The sequence below is a fragment of the Engystomops pustulosus genome, chromosome 6 (assembly GCF_040894005.1).
Source record: "Engystomops pustulosus chromosome 6, aEngPut4.maternal, whole genome shotgun sequence".
Lineage (NCBI taxonomy): Eukaryota > Metazoa > Chordata > Amphibia > Anura > Leptodactylidae > Engystomops > Engystomops pustulosus.
In genome coordinates, this window is record NC_092416.1 from 149312757 (window position 1) to 149339390 (window position 26634).

Here is a 26634-nt window from a genome sequence, read left to right on the forward strand (position 1 = left end):
ACTTGGGACTGCAGGAAGAGGGAGAATGAATAGACATTCAATTATCTTTGGAGGACCTTCTGCTGGCCCCAGGATTCTCTGTGTACAGAGGGACACTGGAAAGAAGCTACAATGATGCAAATTTTCCATCTTTCTTTTGTATTGCTGTCCTCAGGAGGCCAATATGATTGTTGAAGAACAGGGAGCAATAACTTACTGCTGTAATTGAATTTGCTTTTCGGGCACTCGGCTGCTAAAAGGTTCGCCATCACTGTTTTAGGCTATCTATTACAATGTGCAATTTGCACATTGTAATAGATGATGTGCAAAATCCCCAAATACTGCCATATTGTAGTATGCAGTGAAACGGCCCAAATCTGTCTGGAAGTGTGGAGTGCGGTCGGCGCTCAAATCAGATTCTCCAAAAGCGTCTTCCTTTGAATATGTGTATTAAGCGATGGCAACGCGTTTCGGCTCGGAATCCTGTCGAAGCCGCTTTTAGAGAATCTGACTTGAGCGCCGACCACACTCTACACTTCCAGACAGATTTCACTGCATCAAGATAGCGAGTTTGATCCTCCTGGAGCAGTTTATCGCTAGGAAGTGGAAGTTGGCAGCCACCCTAAAGACATCACATAAAGCGCTTAGAAAGCGCCAGAAGGTGAGAGCATAACCATTAATTTACTTTGATCGCTAAAGCTGATATGCTACACTAGGACAGCGCTTTCTGTCTTTTTTCTGTCTTTGATACTTAATCTACATCTGGGGTTTTTAAGAACTCCGGAAGAGGTCTCCAGGTGATTTCTCCAGATATTGTAGTATGGCAGTATATGGTAGGATCAATCGGACAACCTAGGGTTAAAGTACTCTATGGGGCTGAAAAATAATAAAAATAAAGGAAAGTTTAAAAAAAATTATATTAAAAAGACCTTAAAATTCAAATCACCCCCTTTCCCTAGAAGTGATATAAATATAAATAAACTGTGAAAATCATAAACATGCTATGTATTGCCGAATATCCCAAAAAGTCCGGTCTATCAAAATTCAGGGTTTTTTCCTGTTGTTTAACCCCATAACAGAAAATAGTGCCCAAAGTTGAAAATGCCACTTTTTTGCCATTTTGCTAAATATAAGATATAAAATAAAAAGTGATCAACAGTCCTCAAGAAATCATACAGTCCTCAAAATAGTAGCATTGAAAACATCATCAAAAGTCGCAAAGAATGACACCACCCACAGCTCCTACACCAAAGTATGAAAAAGTTATTAGCGGCAGAAGACGGCAAAATGAAGACATTTTTTTGTGTAGGAGGTTTTAATTTTTGTAAACGTATGAAAACATTATAAAATGTATATAAATTTGGTATCCCCGTGATCGTACCGACCCAAAGAATAAAGAATACATGTTATTTGGGTCGCACAGTGAAAGCTGTAAAATCCAAGCCCACAAGAAAATGGCGAAAATGCATTTTTTCATCATTTTCACTGTATTCAGAATTTTTTTCCCGCTTCCCAGTACATGGCATGGAATAATAAATACCGTCACTATAAAGTGCATTTTGTCAGGCAGAAAATAGGCCCATACATAGCTCTTTAAATGGAAAAATGCAAAATATTATAGACTTTTGAAGGTGGGGAGTGAAAAATGAAATGGTCGTTGAGGGGTTAAATGTAAATACAAATAAAAAATGGTTATACCATAACGTGGTTGGCATAATGGAAAAAGAAATATCAAAATGCTTCCATCTATCCACACATGAAAATTTGATGAAACTCTATTAACACCCATGATCGGTGATGGCACCTGCCAGGATTACAGACTTTCATCAGGAAGGTTCAGGAGACTATTGAGTCACGCTGGGTCGCCCTCTGACAGCTTTTCGCCCTCTAGAACCTGAGTTATTTTATCTGCCGCCAATCATCATGTATAACAATGACGAGCCTTTCATGCGACAGAAATCGGGGGGCGTGCCGTCTGACGAACCGAGGGATTTCGACTGAGCGCAGGATTTAACTTTCAAATTGTGTAACAAGATAAGGCACTTAAATGCACCGGGAAGAAGAAGTTGAACTCCGGCGGAGCTGAGCTGGGAAGCAACACATGCAGGATATCGGGCACACGATCTTAGTGAATCGTGGCAGAGCGCATTATACATGGACAATGCACTTTAGGTGAACTCCCCTGGACCGGTAAGTAAATGTGCCCCAATATCTCTCTTCTGAGATATGGAATCATTAGAACACAAGAAGGCTCTTATTAATTGTAATATCAAAAAATGACAGTGCTTACACACAAAAAGGGGTTATCATACAAAAAGGGTGACAAATTAAAAAGTCAAATACTTACAAAGCTATTTAGTAGTCATTGTGCAAGTAGGAAGAGGGGAGGAGATATGCTGTGACATCATCTATTGTCAGCAGTGATGTAATGATGGGTCAGTATTATCTATATAGAGGACATTGTACAGGGAGGGGGAGGAGATAAGCTGTGACATCATCTATTGTCAGTAGTGATGTAATGATGGGTCAGTGTTATCTATATAGAGGTCATTGTGCAGGGAGGGGGAGGTGATAAGCTGTGACATCATCTATTGTCAGTAGTGATGTAATGATGGGCCAGTGTTATCTATATAGAGGTCATTGTACAGGGAGGGGGAGGAGATAAGCTGTGACATCATCTATTGTCAGTAGTAATGTAATAATGGGTCAGTGTTATCTATATAGAGGGCATTGTACAGGGAGGGGGAGGAGATAAGCTGTGACATCATCTATTGTCAGTAGTGATGTAATAATGGGTCAGTGTTATCTATATAGAGGTCATTGTACAGGGAGGGGAGGAGATAAGCTGTGATATCATGTATTGTCAGTAGTGATGTAATGATGGGTCAGTGTTATCTATATAGAGGTCATTGTACAGGGAGGGGGAGGAGATAAGCTGTGATATCATCTATTGTCAGTAGTGATGTAATGATGGGTCAGTGTTATCTATATAGAGGTCATTGTACATGGAGGAGGAGATAAGCTGTGACATCATCTATTGTCAGTGTGATGTAATGATGGGTCAGTGTTATCTATATAGAGGTCATTGTACAGGGAAGGGGAGGGGATAAGCTGTGACATCATCTATTGTCGGTAGTGATGTAATATTGGCGTTTTCTGCATTGAACTGTCCATTTGAAATATTCTAGAATATGAAAATAAGCATTCAGTAAGATATTATACAATGTAGTAAAATGTACTACGTATAATAATATATTAAAATGCGAAGGGGATAATCAAATTCCTTAATTCTTTAAAAATATGGTTAACATAAAAACTTGGTATATATAATAGTCTTTTTTTTTTTATAAAGAAACATTTGAGCCTTTACCTGGTGTTGTGCCAAATGCAAAAAATGTGATTCACAGTAAAAAGGAAATATATGGAAAAGGCTCTTTGAATGGCTATTATAACATTAGGGACAAAAACATAATAGATAAGGTCTTACTTGTTACTGAACATGATCGACTTGAATGATATGATTGAAGTAATAACATGAAAGTCACAATCACCAGCAAAGCAGAAAGGAAACATAAACAGCACTTAAGGAGAATTTAAGATAAGTTCATTTCACTTTTTGTCCAGTCATTAGGGGTACAAAGATTTCACCAATGATAGCGCTGGCACCATAAGAAAAGGAAAATCCTGTGTTTGTTTGGTCTAAAATGACTGATGGCACTGAAATGAAAGGAGGCAGACTGCCACAAAATGTCACATCATGGAAAGGTCTTAGACCGATGGGAATCAACACGAGAAATGCTTAATTCTATAACATAGAACAAACATAACAGGACAATTGACTGGTGGAATTCTCACAATTATTGAAATTGACCTTTTATTTAATAGGTACAAATAGAAGTTAGATTAAGAGGCCCCAAGAAGTGTCATGGATCCCTAACCCAGTTGCCAGCATGGTGGCTCCGTGGTTAGCACTACAGCCTTGCAGCACTGGGATCCTAGGTTCAAGTCCCATTCAAGTCAACATCTGCAAAGAGTCTGTATGTTCTCTCCATGTTTGTGTGGTTTTCTCCGGGTCCTCCGGTTTCCTCCCACACTCCAAAAACATACTGGTAGGTTGATTAGATTGTGAACCCCATTGGGGACAGGGACTGATTTGGCAAGTTCTGTACCAATTATTATTACCCCAGGCTCAATACAATGACCTGTTGGATTGGTTTGTCTATTGAGTTTCTCAGTCTCAGTGCTCTTACAGTAAAGAACCCCTATCTATGACACAGTGAAACCATCTGCATCATTGTTTCGTGAAAGAAGTAGGTTCATCAAGTCTAATCTGTAATCCCAATGTTGATCTAAAGCAAAGCGAAATAGTTGTCCAATCGTAGTGTAAATATTGCATAATGAACATCCCATCCGAAAATCTCATTGAACGTGTTAGTGTTTAAACCATGAACTAGACCAGCGACAGCGAATCGTACACAATATTCCAAGTCTGGTCTTTTATAATGTTATCATGGATGATCTATGTTTCTGTTGATGCATACCATAATTGTATTTGCCTTGGCAGCAGCTGCCTAGCACTGATGACTCAAGTTACTGTACATTTAAAGTTCACCAATATCCCTCAAAGTGCACTGCAATTTCAAACACCGTTTTAATAAATAATACATAGTTGTACTTTTTGTCTTTTGCATATTTTTCTTTATTAAACTTTATCAGCCTACAGCTTTCAAAAATGCATCTGTAATAATATACTATCCTTTATAGGATTACTTTACAGAGCTTAGTATTATCTGCATATGTCCAAATTCTGCTCTGTAAGCTGTCTATGAAGTCAATAATAAGAGGACACAATTCTAATCCTTGTGGCATACCACTGGTACCATCTATGACAACACTCTGTTTTCTATTACTAAACATATTGGGGCAGATTTACTTACCCGGTCCGTTCGCGATCCAGCGGCGCGTTCTCTGCGGTGGATTTGGGTCCGGCCGGGATTCACTAAGGTAGTTCCTCCGCTGCGCTGAAGTTCCCCGGAGGCGCGCTGGAATGCCCTGAAATTCACCTGGTGAAGGTAAGTGTAGTTTTCGCGACACATTTTTTTGTTTTAAATGCGGTGGTTTTTCCGAATCCGTCGGGTTTTCGTTCGGCCACGCCCCCGATTTCCATCGCGTGCATGCCAGCGCCGATGCGCCACAATCCGATCGCGTGCGCCAAAATCCCGGGGCAATTCAGGGAAAATCGGCGCAAATCGGAAATATTCGGGTAACACGTCGGGAAAACGCGAATCGGGCCCTTAGTAAATGACCTCCATTGTTATTTCAAATACATATATTTGTCACGGGTGGTCCCGCGGTCCCCTTCGAAGGGCATAATACCCGTGATGGACACTTTGAGTACCTGGTAATGCCGTTTGGACTCTGTAATGCTCCAGCTATTTTCCATGAATTCGTAAATGACATTTTTAGAGACTTTCTTTATGTCTGCGTTGTGGTCTATCTGGACGATATCCTGGTATTCTCTCCGGACCTAGAGACACACCAAGTCCATGTACGGCAGGTTCTCAATCGTCTAAGGGCCAATCGTCTCTACGCCAAACTTGAAAAGTGTCAATTTCATCAGCGAAGTATTCCATTTCTTGGCTACATTATCTCCGATAGAGGTCTCCAGATGGATCCTGCAAAGCTGTATGCGGTTCTTCAGTGGCCCCGTCCAGTAGGACTGCGTGCTATACAGCGGTTCTTGGGATTCGCAAATTACTACCGGAAGTTCATTCCACACTTCTCCTCGCTGGTGTCTCCTATTGTGGCGCTCACCAAGAAGGGTGCCCGTCTCTGGCCTTCGTCTGCTGAAGAGGCATTCACAAAATTAAAGTCTATGTTTGCTTCTGCTCCAGTCCTGGTGCGTCCCGACACTGAGAAGCCTTTCCATCTGGAAGTAGATGCCTCCTCAGTAGGGGCCGGTGCAGTGCTGACACAGAAAAGTTCCAAAGGCCGAACCGTCACTTGTGGATTTTTTTCCAAGACATTCTGCCCTGCAGAGAGGAATTATTCTATAGGGGACTGAGAACTGTTGGCTATTAAGCTCGCCTTAGAGGAATGGAGCTACCTTCTGGAGGGAGCTTGGTTTCCGGTCAGCATCTATACGGACCATAAGAACCTTCTCTATCTCCAGACTGCTCAGCGACTCAATCCTCGTCAAGCTCGCTGGTCACTCTTCTTTGCCCGGTTCGACTTCCTTATTCATTTCCGCCCCGCCGAGAAGAACATCAAGGCAGACGCCCTCTCTCGTGCCTCGGATGTCATTGGGGAGGAACCGGCTCCTCAGCATGTCATTCCTCCTAATCGACTGGTACTGGTCACACCTTCTTTGTCAGCTTCCCCCTGGCAAGACATATGTAAAACCTGCTCTACGGAGGAAGATTCTGTCTTGGGGACATTGCTCTTGTGTGGCTGGGCATCCTGGGGTGCAGCGCTCTCTCTCCCTCATTTCCCGATTCTACTGGTGGCCAGAGCTGGCCAAGGATGTTCGGGGGTTGTGGGCTTCTGTGCCCGAAATAAGCCATCACGTTTCAAGCCTGCTGGTCTTCTTCTACCGTTGCCGATACCCAGCTGCCCGTGGACTCACGTGGCGATGGACTTTGTCACAGACTTGCCGCCTTCATCAGGCAACACCGTCATCTGGGTGGTAACCGACCGTTTTTCAAAAATGTCAGGTCTGCCGTCTGCTCCACACCTTGCCAGCCAGTTCTTCACCCATATCTTTTCCTTGCATGGACTTCCGTTGCACATCGTCTTGGACCATGGTGTCCAATTTGTCTCCCGCTTCTGGCGATCCCTGTGCAATCAGTTACAAGTGAGACTGGACTTCTCTTCTGCGTACCATCCGCAGTCAAATGGACAAGTGGAGAGAGTTAACCAAACTTTGGGCTGTTACCTGCGTCACTTTGTCTCTGCCCATCAGGACGATTGGTCAGCTCTTCTACCATGGGCAGAGTTCTCATATAACTCCCTGGACTCGGAGTCTGCCGGTGCTTCACCTTTCTTTATTGTGTATGGAAGACATCCACGTCCACCTCTACCAGTCTCCGTGTCTGCTGATGTCCCAGCTGTGGAGGAGTTGGTAGCAGATCTTAAGATTATTTGGGAACAGACTCATCAGTCCCTGCTTCAGGCATCTGCTCGCACCAATATGTTCGCTTGAAGATTCCCAGCTACAAACTTGGTCCCCGCTATCTGGTTCCATTTGAGGTGCTGAAGTGCATTAACCCCGTGGCCTATAAGCTACGCCTTCCTGAACCGCTTCTCCAGGCAAGTTCCTCCCCCCACTCCAGTGGCGGACTCCACCGACACCTATGAGGTAAAGGAGATCCTGGACATGAAAACTGTAAGGAGGAAGCGGTTCTTCTTGGTTGACTGGAAGGGGTTTGGACCAGAGGAGAGATCTTGGGAGATCTTGGCCCGCTCCCAATGCTAGGGCGCACGCGCGGTCACTTCTCGAAATTTAAAGGGCCAGCGCGCCATTAATTGACGCTGGCCATTTTGCTAAATCTATTTAAGCCTGCCTCTTCCTGCAAGCCCCTGCCGGATCTTCATGCCTAGCGCTCTAGAGAAAGCTTTTCTGATGCCTTGTGCTCTTCCTGTGAATTCCCGTTGTGACTCAAAGGGTCGCCCCTTTGCCACCTGCCCTGACCTGTTGCTATGTCTCTGACTCAGATCCTGTGCTGCCTGTCCTCGACTACGAGATTGCCTGCCGTTTCTGTACCTCAATCTTGGCTGCAACTGCGGACAAGTCACGCCGGTGGAACGACCTGGTGGTACCACGCCGCAGCTTGTCTAACCCGCTTTGCGGTGGGCTCTGGTGAAAACCGGGTACCACTTAGACTCCGGTCCCAGGTAGTGGCTTGTGTCATCGTCCGCAGTGGTTCAGAGGATCCACAACCTCACAGCCTGACAATATTTTTCCCTAGTCCCAGCAGTCTCATATTATATATGCCACCTTTTTGTGGTGCAGTATCAAATTGATAGTCCACACATACAAAACCCATAGCTCTCTCTTCAGTTATGTCTGCAACTTACCTCCTAGAGGTGGATCAGATAAAATCCACAACAGACCCATACAAATTCAATGTTCTAACAATAGAGATGTTTTTCTCAAATATTTTTTTACTGCAGAGCTTAGGCTTACAGGTATAAAGTTACTGTCTCATTTTTTTTATATTGGCACAGCATTTGCTATGCGCCAGTACTGTGGCACATATACTATCCATAAGGAAACCTTAAACCTTGGAAATTAGTGTCTGCCAATTACTGTTTTTAATTCCTTGAGCACCTGCTGGTTCATGTGCCAATTTGCCTATTGGGTGGTGCCCTATTACTCCATATATACCTTCTTGTTCATTATACCTGTGCCTGTTATTAACTTGATCTTTTGGTTTCACTGTTATTTTCTGATTTATTTTGCTGTGGTCATGACCTTTTAACTACTCTTCTGCCTAATGATTTTGTACCTTGTCACCATCTTGGTGTCATGTGTGTTTGTTTGTTTGTCTTACTGTACTATGCACTTGTCTAGGGTGAAGACCACTACTCAGTTACCAGTTTAGTGAAGGGAGAAGTAGGCAGGTCCATAGGTTGTGGGAAGCTAAGTGCACTTGTTCCCTATTTTGACATTAACATTGCTATCATTGCTATTGCTTATGATGCTATCTGTGCCAATTTGCCTCTTGGGTGGTACCCTATCACTCCATATATACCTGTTTGTTCATTATAGCTTTGCCTGTTATTGACATGATCTTTTGGTTCCACTGTCATTTTCTGATTTATTCTGCTATGATTATGACCTTTTGCCTGTACCTTGACTACTCTTCTGCCTAATGATTTTGTACCTTTTCATCATCTTGGTGTCTTGTGTCTTTGTTTGTCTGTCTCACTGTACTATGCACTTGTCTAGGGTGAAGACCACTATACAATTGTCAGTTTAGTGCAGGGAGAGGAAGTAGGCAAGTTCATAGGATGTCCCTACCTTGACATTTATGTTGCATTCAAATTATCCCACAGCCACCAGGTTTAACCCCTTACCGACACGTGACGTCATGGGCGGAGCCCTCTCCATAGCCGGTAAGTCTTTGCTGCATATTTCAGCAAAGGCTTACCGGTAACAACCGGGTGTTTTCCCGCCGATCGGCACAGGCGAAGTCCCCATGACGCCATCGGGGAGCGGCGATCCGTCGCTTTGTATTAACCCATTCATTACAATGTGCTATCAGTTATGGATTTTTGAAGGTGGGGAGTGAAAAGTGAAAACGCAAAAATGAAAAAGGGCTGCGGCGGGAAGGGGTTATTAAGCCCACACTTGGCAATATGCTTGTGTACTCTAATTCACCTATTCCCTTATATTCCATATACCCCACTTGGTAGTAATAGGGACCTTCAGAACTGAATTTACAGCTACAGTGAAGGATTGTGAACAATAGGAGATGTTGAACCCCCCCCCCCCCCTCAAAGTAAAAGGTGCTTTTCAATTTTTTTTCCCTATGGCCATTTTAAGTCTATTTCCTTTACATGAATAGTGAAAGAACTTTTTCATAGTTTATAATTCCTGGATTGTGACAAACCATCAGGGTCATGTCTATGATAAAACATGGTGTGGTAGACACATATAATTGGATATGGCGTTGTAGGAGTTGATAGAAGCGTCTGTTATACATTAAAATAGGGATAGGATGGTCAATTATCTAAATTGATATTGTTTTATATGTTGAGGGAAGGGAAAGTAGCACTCGGGGAGTAGAATTAATCATTGTTGAATCCTTCTCTTGGTAACTGGAGAAGAAATGGATAGGCTTTCTCTATCCAATCCAAAGTCTACAGAGCCAGCAGCCTGAGCCAAAACAAATGCAGAGTTGAGTTTCTGAATTGCAGAAAGAAGTTTAATTTCTATTCCTCTGGTGTTTGATAGATCAAATATCCCAAAATTCAGTCCATGGTGCAAATTTACATTTGTTTACTTTCATTAACTAGATGGGATCTCTGGGAAGAAAATACAGCAAGCCGTGTGTAAGCAATATATGGGTTGTAACCCAACACATTGTGAGACACGGTACACCACAAGATGATTTATGAGCCCTCAGAAACATATACACATTTGTTACCAACAGAGAGTAGTCTCCTGGCACAGAGCATGCAGTTTCAGGTGGAATCACACCAAAATATGGAAAATCTTATTGATCAATCATCCTGTTAGGATCACAGCTGTCATCACGTTAAAATAATTTCCAAGAATATTAACTTGCTAAGTGGATTTCTAGTCATTTTCCAAATGTCCGAAGCAATATATTTAGTTTCTCTAAAAATAAATCTTACCTTCAAGGGGTAAACTGGTTACAAGTTTCCCCCTATCCGCTGAAAAGAGAATGACATGCTAATTAGTGGGGACCCTTAAAGAAGAGGGGGGGGGATTGTACCCCAAACGAGCAGCAGGTCTAGTATATGAACTGCCACTCTATATAGCTTCTTTAATATTTCTAGGTTCTTTCTATATTGCTTTATACAGGCAGTTCCTGGGTTACGTACAGTATAGGTTCTGTAGGTTTGTTCTTAAGTTGAATTTCTATGGAAGTCGCAACTGTATATTTTATAATTGTAACTCCAGACAAATTCTTTTGGTCTCTGTGACAATTGGATTTTAAAAATGTTTAATAAGGACTATGATTAATAATAAAGCTTCATTACAGACACCTGTGATAACTGTTATAACTGTTTATTGTAGCCTAAGGCTAAAGTACAGTAAATTACCAACATCCAGAGGCCCGTTTGTAGCTAGGGGTTGTCTGTAAGTCGGGTGTCCTTAAGTAGGGGACCGCCTGTAAATTCTCAAGGTACTTTGCACATTATCATTTTTCTACAAATCTTATTGACATACAACCTTTATTACATTAAATGCCAATCTCTCAGTTTTGTTCCACTGTATGGGGGGAGGGGGGAGGCTGTTTTTAACGAGAACAAAGATTTTATATGGAAATTTATGGAATGTTAGTTACAGATTCATACTGGTGCTTTATGTTAAGTCTATGGTATTGATGGACATAGTCAATGGTGCAGTTGGCTTTTTCATCAATGGCAAAGATTGGAAAAGTGTGGCATTGAGTATGCACCATTTTTACCATATTCACACTGGGGCTTGGGAATCCCAGAGGTAGAAAGCTAAATGTGGGAAAACCCTTTGAATTAATGAGCATTAGACCATTTATTAAGTGCAGTTGGACTTAAGGGTCATTGTCATCTTTGAGATGCCTTATAAGGGTTATCCACTATCAGCAAGTAAATGTTATTGTTTGTATAGTGAACAGTTAGACAATTGTCCAATACACTTTCTGTATCAATTCTTTTTTTCTTGATCTCTGCTTCTGTGATTCAATAGGAAGCTTCTTTCATTACTTCCCATAGCTAAAAGCCAGTGTCATGTGATGTCACACAGGTGCACGGGTCAATAGCATCACAGCGAGTAATCAGACCTGTGTGTTATAATGAGCCATGCACCTGTGTGACATCACATGACCAGGGACCTGTTTTCATTCTCACGAAGTAAACATAGAAGCTGTCTATAGAATAACAGCAAGCAGAGATCTAGAAAACCATCATGAATTGATGCAGAAAGTATATTGGAAAATTGTATAACTATTTATTTTACAAACAGTAACAATTATTTACAGAAAATGGTGAATTAATCCCTTTAATATAAACATATCAGTTACAGATGTACCGTGTAAGCATATCTATGCACAATATGGATGTGATTTGGTCATTATGGGTAACCGTAGCTCCCTCCAATTCAGGCTAATGGGAGCTGAGCTGCAGTCACACAGATTCACCACTGTAAAGAGAAAAACTTTGTGCTGGTCTACAAACCTACAGTATATGATATTGCAAGTGTAGGCCAACAATATAAATGAGGTGGAACCCACACTTTAACATGTTAGGTCTTCCCTACTGTGGGACTATTAAAGAATTATCTTATTTTAAGATTAATATTGGATTAACATAAGTTTAAAGGGGTTTTCCCACAAAGAAAAGTTAGGCCCTATCCACGCCATAGGGCCTAACTTGCTAATCAGTGGGGGTCTCCGTGCTGAGACCACTGCAGATCACGAAAACAAGGGGTCCCACGATCCTCCCTCAGACCCCCCTGGCTCTGACGGAAATTGCCGAGGGCCTAACTTTTCTTCGTGGGAAACTCCTTTAATGTTTTCCAATATCAGTTAACACTTACCTTCTGGTGGAGAAAGCACATGAATCTCCCCTTCCCCGACAGTTTTCTGTCTGACCCATACACCAGTTTGAGCGTGTCGGGCCGGAGACTGGCGGGGGGAGTGGGGCTCACGGAGGAAAACTGGCAATAGCAAAAAACCCTGGTCTACAGATCCGAACTGGTAGAGTTTGCGCCGAAACCTCTTAGTGAAAAAGGGTGCACAACCGCCAGCAGGGGGAATTTTATAATGAATTCCCCCCAATGTCTTTCCATGATATGTATTCTGGGTGAATAAGAACGAAAATATCAGCACCAAGGAACATTAAACTATTTAGCCCAGGATGACAAACGGAACAGAACTGCAAATAGACACATCTTATCACAATGAGGAAACGTGTGCTACAAGATTCCCTAAACCCGGATGGATTAACATTGTGGTCTATTAATCCAGAGACTTTATATTCCAAATCTCACATCAGAGACCAACTAAATCATAAAGAGGGAGAGCAGGACAGTGGTGAGAAAAGAAATCTACCATGAACTAAAATTAGAAGAAGTTACTTGTTCTTGTCACTCTTGACACTTTGTTTATAAGATGTTTATGGCAAAAATAGAATAAGGGTGATCTGTCCTTGTTGAAACTAATATTCTGAAGGCTTCTAGTCCGTGAACAGCTCCATACTAGCATTTCCTTCTACACGCTTGTCAAGACTACCCAAAGAGAAGACTGATGCTCTAGGTCTGGAGCCCAAGTTATGATTACAGGCCTAGGTATGAAAAGATCATGAGAAATATTTCTGTGATATTCATTCAAGTACTTTGTAATTTAATCATCTAAATATTTTTTGCAAACTCTTTGATGAAAACTGCATTCTTAAAAAAAAAAAAAGGTTTTCGCTTTACGATCTCCTTAAGGGAAATCTACCATCAAAATCGGCCATGATAAACTTATTCTTAGATCCAGGCACCGTGACTGTGGTGATCTTCTTATATTTGTTATCTATGGCCTTATTACTGCTAAAATCAATTTTTAAAACTATACTAATGAGCCAGAAGTGCACAGGTGTGTTGTAGATTCACAGGCTGTTACACTGCACAGGAGTATCCTCCCACTTTCTGCAGAATCTATCTCTGCTGCAGTGAGGCTACATGAAGCAGAGGGAGGGAAGAAGTGCCACGGAATAGGGACAGCGACTATAGTATATTAGAACTTAATATAGGGTTAAATTTGGCAAGTCTGGGTTCAATCATACAAGGGACACCAATGTGAGGGGAAATGGCCTTCAGAACTTTGTAGATGCAGCATAGGGGATGAAACAGTCACTATTGTTTTTAATACCGTCTTCGGCCATTGCAGCAGGAGCCTGTCTGTTAGGATCTCCTGGGCTCCTGCTCCAATTGCACAGTCCAATTGCATTGCTTCTGAGCCCACAATAGTACATTGTGCTACGCCAAAGGAGCTCTCACCAAACATACTATCCCGCAACAAGTTAAAGATTAAATCATACCTCCAGTACCTCATAACACTTTTGGGCTAAAGTAAAATGGACAAAAATCCCCTCCTTTTTTTCCTTAACCCTGACCCATTGCCACCCTAAGCATAGTATAACGTCAACATTAATGGCCCCCACCATATAATATCGGCTAATGCAACTCAGCAACATTAAATATCCCTTTTTCATCCTCCCTTTACTTTTGTTCCACCACTTGTATTTATGTCTACTTCACTTATATATAATACTTCCAGTACTTCTACCCTCCCCCCGTCCACTACTTCTCATACTGTGGCCCCTCCTGTCTCTTCCTCTTCTTCCCATTGTGGTGTCCTGTTCTTCATACTCCCTCATATTGTGACCCCTGTCCTCTATCCCCCTCATATTGTGGCCCCCTGTTTTATATCTCCCTCATATTGTGGCCTCTGTCCTCCATCCTCCACCATATTGTGGCCCCTGTCCTCCATGCTCCCTCATATCCTGTCCTCCATCCTCCTCATATTGTGGCCCCTGTCCTCCATCCTCCTTTTATTGTGGCCCCCTGTGCTCCATCCTCCTCATATTGTGGCCCCTGTCCTCCATGCTCCCTCATATTCTGTCCTCCATCCTCCTCCTGTTGTGTCCCCCTGTCCTCCATCCTCCTTTTATTGTGACGCCCTGTGCTCCATCCTCCTCATATTGTGGCCTCCTGTCCTACAAACTTTGCATATTCTGGCCCCTGTTCTCCTCCTGTTGGTGGGTAGTAAATCTAAAAAAAACAAAAAACATTTCCTACTTACCCTTCCTTGTTTCCATGCAGTAGTAACTTCTGTGGTTCTGATGAAGAATCTGTGGAGGGGGTAGGACCAGGTGAGGATCTGCCTCCACATGTCTGCTATAGAGAATCAGACGTGTAAAGACAGCGGAGAGCTGATCCCTCCTCTTCCACCTGCTGTCGGGACCAGGAGGAGGCAGGAAAGACCGTGGCAATTGTGAGCTGTGATTAAATTGAAAAGTATAAAAACAATATGTCATGGATCTCCATTTGTGCAGTTGACAATAATAAATGATCCGTTAAAGTAAGATGAGTCTAAAAATAACCTGTCTTGTTTTACTGTTTAACTTTTGACAGATTGTTTCATCCTTATGTTTGTACATTTATTAACAATTTACATGTAGATTTGAGAACTGACACATCTTGTATCTGTAACTTCTTCAGAATTATTGGATATGCTTATTTAATTCTGAATATCTTATTAAAGTGCTGGAGCAGTTTTTATTCCATTATTGAGCTTCAAATGGTCCTTCAAACAGTACAGGGATTTTCTGGGCTGGTGGTTATATTTCTTTTGCTGATGACCTGTCCTTGGAGAATGTCAGCAATATCAGATCTGAAGACTTATAGAAGTTCCTATACCGAAAATGTAGAGTCTTTGTATAGCAGCAAGGTTTTTGTAGCTCACTAGAATAGGAGCAGGAGCGGTAATGTCTACTGCTTCTCCAGTGCGGGAGAATGACTGGAACACGTGATGAGAGCCGGGTCCATGTGTCAGATCCCTGGTGACCTATCCCGGCAATGGGTCATCACTATAAAAAACAGACCTCAGCCTGCAATAAATTATGATTCTTTTCATGCCAGTAAGCCTAAAAGTTATTAACGTGAATGAGATTTGCTATATCTCACAAAAGGGGGTATAACCCTCACATTTTTAGAAATATTTTATTATATCTTTTCATGGGACTGAAGATATGACACTTGTAAAACAATATACATTGGATGTTCCCTCAAAATAGCCCAACACGAAGTCATTGTTGTTTAAACTGCTGCCAACAAAAGGGAAAAAATAGGAAAAATTTCTTTAGGGAAAATGGCTAAACTGTGCCCAGTTAACCATTTCCCCTCCCCAATGTATTGTGACTTGTTAGTGTCACAAAGTCTTGGGTGTGAATGGGGACCAGGTGTGTTAAATTGGGTGTTCTCTCTCTTGTAAATTCTGACGGCGTTCACATAGCATTTTAATTGTATTTTTACATTTTTCACAATAGATTCCCATAGAGCCTTACTAACGAAATATTACCCTTCTTATACAGTTGCTAAAAATGTTTTTTCTTCACATCTCTATAAAAACAACTTTGTTATTTTATCTGGCATACAGCCACATCTTGGAGGTCAAAGAGGACATGTCTAGTTCAGCGGCCATTCCGATCCTCACTCACTTCTACTCCTCGCCTTCTATGTCTCCTCATCACCATTCAACACTTCATGTCATGTGCCAAGGGGGTTGTCCTCTTAGGTCCTTTACCCACGAACATAAGCAAAATGTACCCCATGTATGTATTAGATTACATTAAATCACTGCATGGCTCCATGAACTTCTACTCCTCCTGATCCTCCATGAAGGCATGCTGTGATTGCATGTGATCAGATACATACATGGGGTATATCTACCATTCACAAGCCTGCGGCAGTATATACATCCGCCATAGGCTGGCAATGGTCGCATGGAGTAGTACAGAGCATGCGGCACCGTACCGCTCAGTACACGGGGAAAAGATAGGACATGTACTATTTCTCCCCGTGTCATGGCGCCGTGTGCTGTATATCTCTATGGAGAGGTGAGGGGTTAAAAAGGACCTGTGACCCTGAAAAACTACTATGAGCTACTTAGTAAAGTAAGCAGCTCCTAATGCTAAACCATCCTGTTCACATGCCATTAAGTGCTGCTAGATCTGGCTGTATGCCAGATAAACTACCAGTTGATTTTATGGGTCTGTGAGGGAAACAATAACAATATTAATATTTAGCTAAAAGAAGGGAGGCATTTTGTTAATAGGGTTCTATGAGAATCTGTCACTAGGTGTATTTGTGAAAAATGTGGCGACAGGTTCCCTTTAAATGCAATTCAAAGGCTGTGGGGAGGAGCTTAGCCTGATAGCATTGCCTAAACATTACGCTTACAGTGCATTTACATAAACATGATGTTAACACAATGTTAACAAATTGCATGTGGGCTAAGCTCCTTCTCAAAGCGCAATTCAATCGTTATGTGTGTATGCAGCCTCTCTCATACTGGTCACTTGAAGTTCAAAATATGGCAACTCCCTGCAAGTGCTCTGCAGTGCAGAAGTCAAAATGTCTAATAATTGGTGAATAATTGCTGAACATAATACCTCCTTTCATTTACATTCATGGTCCTGGACAACCCCTTTAAAGAAATTCTACTATTTGTTTTTATGCATTGTGAACCAAACATACCTTGAGAATGCTGTAGCTACACTTATGCAGAAACATATCTTGTTTAATCTCTGATCCTAGTGTTTTTGCTCAAAAAACAATTATACAATTCGGGACCTTGGAAAGCTGGGTTGCATGCTGGCTGCCGTTCATAAACATATTATATGCAGCTTCCTGAACTGTCCAGACAGGATTAATCAACCTGAGCTGGATGACTCGTATACAGCAGCTGGGGGATGGTGCAGCGATTGATTACTTCTGTCTGTCAGGGTCAACATTGCGATTACATAATTCTCTGGAACAGTGCATAATTAGGGTAAGAGGAGAAGCACCGATCTAGCCACAGGAGCGACAGAGCCTCATTATCATCATTTTATAATAGTTTTTTCAGCAAAACTACTCATCTCTGGGATTAAACGACATGTGTTTCTGCATCAGTGTAGCTACAGCTTTCTGAATGTATGTTTAGTTCATAATGCATGAAAACAAATGGCAGATTTCCTTGAAATCTCTCCTAATATGCTAGAGATCATGTAAGTTTGGGAATTCCACACAACAGACATAGCATAACCTTCAGTATTTTTGGAGTCATTACACAGTTGATGGCTGGAAGCTTCCACAAAACCCATTACTGACTTCAAAGCGTCTGTTAATCTGAAGCCAATCTGGCGGAGAGTTCTCTTCCTGTCAGTGACATGATGGGGAGATCTTGATTTATCTTTCACTTTGTTTTATTTTCTCACTTATCAGAGAAAACACTCTTTGAAGTATTGTGTTCTGCTGCAACTCTGCTTATCATGGGAACATCCATGGCTTACAGAACACATGCAGCACATTTTGGTAGTGATGGATCCTCTGGAGTAACCTCTAGATCATTATTATGGGCTTAATGTATGTATTAATGATATGATACATGGAATGTCATAAATGCCTTCGTTTCTCACGCTTTTGGGTATTCCCTGTTTTTTGATATATGAAGTGCTGCATGGAATAAATCAGAGTTTTATGTGTATCACACACTGGCTGTTTACTTAGGATTATATAGGGATAGAGCAATAGCATAAAAAACAAATGCTATAGATCAGCCATTCAGAAAATTATCCAGTCCATGGATAATGTTTTCAAAGAGATACACTCGCCAATATATCTAGTTAAACTGTCTAGCTATGTCATGCCTAAAGGGGCACGACCTACTATATCTACCCCAATGATGCCATGAAGGTTTAACTCACACAAGCCATCCAAACAGATTTTGCTCCCATCATCCCCTGTATTGCTTCCTATTCTTCATGCTATTATGATATATACCATTACATTACTATTGTAGCCATGATCAATTCTATGTTTGTTTTTATATAAGACCACCTAAATGAAAGATACAGCAACTCCCACTTATACCCTTAATAGTGATAAGTGGGTTTGAACCACCAAATTCTGGTCTGTACCAAATTTTGTCAGCTTCTGCACCCACGACCCCCGAAGCCAAACCGGCATCCCTGTTCATGCTTAATGTTTATGTTCCAGTAAAACCCCCCAAGCTGGTTGATTGACTGCTGAGCAGCCAATGAACTAGCTTGCAGCCCCTTTAGAAGCCACAGGTATGTTATGTCCTCTGCTGGCATGCCTGTGATTGGCTGAGCAGGACAAGTGACTCTGCTGTAAAATTTTTAAAGCTGTCTGGAATGGTAGCATTTCTTTCTTGATGGCGGGGACAAGCTTGGTGATGTTTGTGGTGATGGTAGAGGCTTAGACACCCGAAGCAGCAAAGGGAACCATGGGTAATTCTATTTTATTTTGACCGCCTTCATAGTCCTGTCCCACAACCAGTGTTGTACCCACGCAAGTGCCCTTTTAACTCTTAATTCACCAAAATAACCACAGACACCATTTACATTTTAACTTGTCATATGCCCGGAAGTCGGCCACAGCTTTATTAATTCCTTATAACAGAATAACTATCTACTCAAAGAGAAGCACAAATAATGCCGGCCTTTTACAGGGCATGAAGGACACAAACCCATTCAAAGACCGCCACCGAGGATGACATGTGCCCACCTACATGTCCCTTCGACCCCCAACCAAAAGCTCTAAGCCCGTTCAATGCCATCTTGCAAACCGGACAGGAAAATGTCCAAGCCTATGTCAGACAGATGGACCCCATCAGGCAGCAACAGGTCGCAGTTATCCCCTTCCAACTCCCAGTATCTAACAACCATGCCACCCAATTCCCTAACGAAACAGGACGCTCTGATGTTCAACAGCCGCCTACAATGCTTAATGGCGGCCACATCCTTGGCACCATGCACACACGAATGCGAAAACTCAAGCCCTTGGCTGAAACCGACTTATCCTCAAACAGCAGCACCCCAGATTGCGCTGCGCTAGGTGGAACCAATTCTGACACTTCAAGAGCCGGAAAGAAAGCAAAAACAAATGTGGGCTGAAACAAAAGAACCTCAAGAGGTTAAAATACCAACACACCGAAAGTAAACAAGGCAAAAGGCACAGCAGAAAAGAAAACGAGACCTAGCATCACGCTTCCCGTCATACTGAGTTCTTTTTCCAACACTTCAAGACCTCCCGATTGAAAAAACACTGCATCATGTCAGACCACCAATACAGCTTAAAGAAAAAGGGAACACCAGCTCAGCGCTGCTGCACGGGAACACCCTCAACCCCCTGGACCCTCAACCCTTCAGATATTGAAAAGTAACTTCTAATATAGGTTCTTCCCCCTGACCACAGCACACCATTTGCCCCAAGCTTTATCATGTACATTCCACATTGATGGGGCCACAGAGGATCTTATCAATGCGAGACCCTGACTTCCAGAGTTGACCATAGGGAACCTGGGCATGGGATCCCCTCCAGGTCCGCCAAAGGACACAGACTCCAAAAGTGAAATGGGAGAGTGCGTCAGCAATTATGACGGGACATGACGGACCTTAACAGAAGAAATATTATTCTGCAAACACCTCAACACAAGCTGTCGCAACAGACAGAAGACCGGGGGAGAAGCGGAAATAAGAAAGTTCAGTACCTGCACCACACTCCTGTTATCCATCCAAAAAACTATGGACTTATTGGACATAGCAGAACCCCAAAACCCCACTGCGGTTACAATGGGGAACAAATCTAAAACCGTCAAATTCTCTAGTGCCAATCCTCAGGCCAGAATTTAGCACTCCAGACTGAATCAAACAGCTAGTTTGATTATGGTTTCACGCCAACACGTCCTCCCATTATAAGAAGACAAAAACAAATCCCAAACACACAAGTCATCTTTTATGCTACGTTCCACCCTCACCCTCAAGGAACATAAATTTTACCCAACCTGCTCATCACTAGTCGGTAACCTAACACACAAAGTTTATCCCCTAAGAAAATCAAGGGTTACAGCCCTTTTGGTTAGCCGGACCAAATGAACATATAAATGTCCATAGGTCAGCTTTTGACCAAATACAGTTCCTGTCCTACAGCTCTGTGTCACATAATATCGCACCTGCAATGTCCAATTGCATTGATCCTATATCAGATGCTCCATTATACTGTGGCTTTGGTTTCTACATGCATTGCAGTAGATTTTTACCATGTGTTTTCCCTTCCTCTCCCCTCCTCCAGGATACTGCTGCTTCATTAATAAATTGTAACCATGTCCTTAGGAGACACAATGAGTACAATTGAGTGTCACTTGCTCTAGAAAGTGAAGACTGTGCTGTGATCATCAATATCACTTATTGTGACTGGTCATACTTAGTTCATGGTTCTTCTTGGGTGAAGCCTGATGAAGGACGCTGTGACTTGTCACATGGTACATGTAGTGGTGAATGAGATCCATACAGATTTTCCTAATATGAAACCTCTTCAATGTGTAAAGACATGTGTGAGACAGGAGATCTCTGAGTGGTCCTCCTAGCTGTTGAACAAGGTGCTTTAATCTACATTTTAATGTGGCAGGGACACCGCGGGTTGTGTTCATGTATCCTGCAAGACGCAGCAGGTGAGTGTGCAAGAGGAAATAATATACACAATCCTTGTAGAGCCCATTGCACATGAAAGACATTTAGGAAGTAAAACAGGACAAGAGAACTATTCACATCCAATCCTTACTACTAACCCAAATGCTCCATTCGGAGGACATCAAACTGTGCTCCTCTGTATAAGTATAACATAGTGTCTCTTGCCTCTGGCTGGACCACAAGCCTTATGGGACCGGAGCAGACATGAGAAGAAGTCACAGAACAGCAGGTTCTCCACGAGCTAAAGTTCATCCTTCCTTTCATATTTTTGAAGCTTAGAAATGTGAAAACAAAACATGTTGCATTCTCCGCATGTTGTAACGTTTCCCGCTGATGTCAGAATAATACAGAACTCCGGAGGTGTCCAGCGGAGAACATATACTATCCAGCACAATAAAGCCATTGTGTATAGTTCTATGTTTAAATAAAACAGAATAATAATAAAAAATTCCAAATCAAATTTCCGAGACCACAGTTCTCAGAGCATGAAACCCCCTTAACCACTTACTGACCAAACTGGACTTTATGTAGCTGCCTTTTTTACCTTTGCGAGTGATAACTGTTTGGTATCTTGGTCAATCTACTTGTATGAGGACTTGATTTTTGACAAGATCAAACTTGCTCGACGCATTTTGAGCAGATAACTCTTTGAACTCCTTTGCTTCTTTTTTCTTGGAGGAAATGGAAAACACTCAAGAAATTCCCCATGTTTATAACTACTTTTTGGATAATGTTTCCCACCCTTTTTAAGGAAAATCAATGATGAACCTGGAAGGAAAAAAAGTTTTTTTAGATGGTTTTAAGTTTTCAAGAGTATAAAATGTGTTGGATTAAGACAGCCATGGGCCCTGGGCTGTATGAATATTATAGCCCCTACAAGTCTGGAATTCACTCCCTACATATGTTTCTAGAATTGAGCTTCTTGCGTAATGGAGAATGCGTCCCTTCTGCTTGCTTTCAATCTGTGGTTTCAGGACCTTTGGAGGTCTTCTATATACATGTGTATTGAGAACAGGAACATATATACAAGGATTTCATGGGTGAAGGACCTTCTGAGTATAAAGTTTGGTGTGTGGTTTGGGATACCAAATTTGTATAGGTTTTATTGTGTTAATACATTTTTTAAAAATTACAAACTTCTGTACGAAAAAAAAGATCTTATATGTAGCTTCCTATACGTACATATATTATAATAGGTGGAAGATCATGATTTCTTCATGCTTAGCTGTGCCGTCTGTTATGTGAACAGTGATGTAATCTTTTATATCAAGTTTATCATCGGTTGTGTGTAACTATAATAAATAGAATTCTCCTCTTCGATTTTCTTCAAATTCCAGCCATAGAAAGTACTTCACATTTCACTCAACTCTTTGTAATCGAGTCCCAGTATATACAGCCCTGTCAACCCGAAACTGTCAAATGTAAGACCCTGGTTTATTGAAAGTTGTTACAACTAATCAGTGTGAAGCGCGTGCGGCCTAAACCCCCACAGAACAGGGGCTACAATGGGGATAGAAGTCTTGTGTGGATTTTATTACACGGCATGAATAAAAAGGCATTATAACTGCTTTATATGTTATAATATGGACAATAATGCTGATCAGTGGGGGTCTCAGTGCTGAGGCCCCACAGAACACGAAAGCTGCAGCACTCGGTAATTTCCGTCAGCTCCATAGAGATTAGTAGAGTAGAATGGTCATGCGCCGCCATCTGCTCCATTAGTCTGACGGCGCCACGACCAGTCCTCCTCGTTTTTGTGATCTGTGGGGGTCTCGGCACTGAGACCCCCACTGATCAGCAAGTTAGGTCCTATCCCGTTGGATAGGACCTAACTTTTCTTAGTGGGAAAACTCCTTTAGTGGAGAACAAGCTCGGAGACACTTGAGAGCCTATAGTAACGGCTCTCTAATCTAACTCCTGGTGCTATAATGTCATATATATTGTGACAAGATTGGGAAATGCTTTTTTATTATTTGTTTCATGTCACTAAATTGTCGACTGTAGGCTGTGACAAATGTTAATGGAATATTTTATTTCCTTTTTTTCCTATTTTCCCATTCATTCCTGTCTCTTCTCTCATTATTGTCTTGTAATAATTCAAATCTTATCTTTATTATATCATTTGTCTATCAATCAGCCTCTCACTTCTGTGGCTTTTTTTTTGCCTGGGGTTACAATTATAAAATATACAGTTCCAACTTACATACAAATTCAACTTAAGAACAAACCTACAGAACCTATCTTGTGTGTAACCTGTGGACCGCCTGTATTTTGTATTGAATTACCTGAGCTCTCTTTTCTGCTTGGCATTACTTCAATTCCAGTATTATGCCCCTGCAGCCTGACATCCATGAATACCACTTCCAATCCTCCAAATGGGTAAATTTCAAATTCATATCATTACAATTTCAATAAATCATTTGTTTGAATTCCTGATCTACACCATCCCCAATCCATAATAAATCCTGCTGCTCCTTTTATTCTATGTGAGTGCCAGAGATTTCTCCTGAACTCAAATAATCAATGGGGACATTTATCATTTTTTTGTTTTTGAAATGGTGTATTAACCCCTTAATGACCGCCCTATCGGGAATCTACGTCGGTCATTAAGGGGACTTCTTCTGACGCGACGCCTTTCTACGGCGCCACGTCAGAAGAAGATTTCGGGACATCGGGTCAGTATAGTGCCGGTGTCGGGCTGTGATATCACAGCCCAGACCCGGCACTAACACCCGGGATCGGAAAAACTCCGATTCCGGGTGTTTAACCCCTTACACGCCGCGGTCAAGCATGACCGCGGCGTGCAAGTGTGTCCCCCGTGGATCGGACCCCCCCGGTGTGCTTACCGGGGGATCCGATCCCTCCTGCTGCTGCCCCTGGTCCCGACGAGTGACCCGAAGCTGTCGGCTCCTCTTCTCGACGGGTCCTGCCTTCCTGGCAGGACCCGGCTGTAAGTAACTGAGCATGCGCGGCATGCTCAGTTACTTACACTATACACTGCAATACAAGTGTATTGCAGTGTAGAGGCTTGAATAAGTGATCGGATGATCGCTTGTTCAAGCCAAAAGGTGGAAAATATGTGAAAGTTAAAAAAAAAAGATTAAATCATTTTATAATAATAATTAAATAAATAAATAAAATAAAGTCCCATAATCTCCCCAGTTACACATATAATGCAAATACAGTATATAAAACACAAAAACACACACAAAATGTACATATTTGGTATCACCGCGTCCGTATTAATCTGTACAATAAATCTAAATCAATATTGAACCCGCTCGATGAACGATAAAAAAAAAAACTACGAAAAACTTCCCGTAATATACAATTTTTCATCAAACACCATCACAAAAAATGTTCTAAAAAGTGATCAAAAAAAGCTACATTCCCTAATATGATGCGACTGAAAAGAACAACTCTTTTTGCAAAAAATAAGCCCTCACCCAGATCTGACAACATAAAAATACAGATGTTATGGCCCTAAAAAGTTGTCAATAGTAAAAACAATGCGATATTCTCCAATATTGGTTTTGCTCAGGAAAATTGAGCAAAGATAAGAAAAACTATATAAATAAGGTATCACCGCAATCGTAGTGAACCAGAGAATAAAGATAAAATATTATTTTTACATTACGGTGAGCGGGGGAAAAAAAATGCTAAAAATCCAAAATAAAAATTGATGATTTTGTTTGTGTCCCCCTTGAAATAGTTAATAAAATCTCATGAATAAGCTATAGACCCCCTAAATGAATTATCTATACATTGTATCTTATTCCGTAAAAAATAAGCCCTCATATGTTTGCATTACCAAAAAAAATAAAAATGTATAGGTCGTACAATGTGACGATACAAATCTGCAGCGAATGGCGCCTCCATTCATTCTATACTCGGCCGTGCGCCTGTACAGAAGTTTACCACCACATATGTGGTATCAGTACACTCGGGAGGAATTGGGCATCAAACGTTGCAGTGCGTTTCATCATTTAATTTATTCTGAAACTGTCAGTTTGGCCTAAATGAATGTATTTTCCCAAAAAATTCCATAGTTTCTAAATCGCGGGTCCATATTGTTTTAACTCAAGTGAAACTCTTAAAGGGTTAATGGACTAAATAGAAGTTGTTTTACATACGTTGAGGGGTGAAGTTTCTATAGTGGGGTAATTTATGGGGTTTTACTATTATTTAGGCCTCTCAAAGTCACTTGAAAGCTGAGTTGTCCCTCAAAATGTGAGTTTTGGCAATTTTCATGAAAATTAGAAAAATCGCACCTAAAGTTCTGCACCTCATAACATACTAGAAAAGTGAGAGGATGCATAAAATATCATCCCAACATAAAGCAGATATTCTGTAAATGTTAATTATCAAGCTTTTTGGGTAGTTTTACTTCCTGTCTGGAAAGCAGAACATTTCAAACTTGGAAAATGAAGAATTTTTACAAACTTTTGCCAAATTTTCACTTTTTTTCAGAACGAATCGCAAAACGTATCACTTAAATTTTATAACTAACATGAAGTACAATGTGTCACGAGAAAACATTCTCAAAATCACCGGGATATGTTAAAGCGTTCCGAAGTTATAACCAATTATCGTGAGACAGGGCAGATTTGAAAAATCGAGTCTGGTCATTGAGCTGAAAACTAGTGTCGGTGATAAGGGGTTAATATAGACCATGTTCTATGGATGCGCCTAATTTAACATTTTTTATGTTGTGATAAATGTCTCCATGTTCTATGTTCTTTTGTTAGCGTTTTTTCAAAATTCCTTCAAATTTTTCTTTAATCAGAAATATGGGTGGTTTATTTTCTTAAAGGAAACCTACCACTTCTGATGGTAGGTATGAGATGTAAACACCGGGCACCAGCTCAGGGTGAGCTGGTGCCGGAGCTTACCTTAGCGAGTGTTTTAAACCGCTATATCGCAGTTTAAACACATTTTGATTTACCTCTCCGAGGTAGCTTCGGCGCTGCGCGCGGCCATGCGCGCGTGGCGCCTCCGGCACTCCGTATGGAGGCGCGGGCGCGCACGGCCGCGCGCAGCGCCGAAGCTACCTCGGAGAGGTAAATCAAAATGTGTTTAAACCGCGATATAGCGGTTTAAAACACTCGCTAAGGTAAGCTCCGGCACCAGCTCACCCTGAGCTGGTGCCCGGTGTTTACATCTCATACCTACCATCAGAAGTGGTAGGTTTCCTTTAATTGCATGTTGCGATTTTTAACATGGTGTTGGTTAATGTCCATTGAAAATAATCGCAATTAATAAAAATAAAACACAAAAATGTATACATGCTCCTTAAACCAAAACTAAAAAAAAAAACCAAGGTCATAATTTGAACTTTATATAGTTAAAATCACTCTTATTTTAAAATATGCAAATGGTCATCAAAAAAGTAAAACATTTTTTATGTTAAATATTTGTTTGTAAAGGTAGGCCAACAATTACAAATACAGGCGGTCTCCTACTAAAGGACACCAGACTTACAGATGAGCCCTAGTTACCGACGGACCCCTCTGCCCACTGTGACCTCTAGTGAAGCTCTCTGCATACTATCGTCCCAGACTGCATTGATCAGCTGTAAGGTGTCTGGAATGAAGTTTTATTAATCCTTGATCCCATTACAGCAAAAAATTATAAATGTACAGTTTCGACTTACATACAAATTCAACTTGAGAACAAACCTAT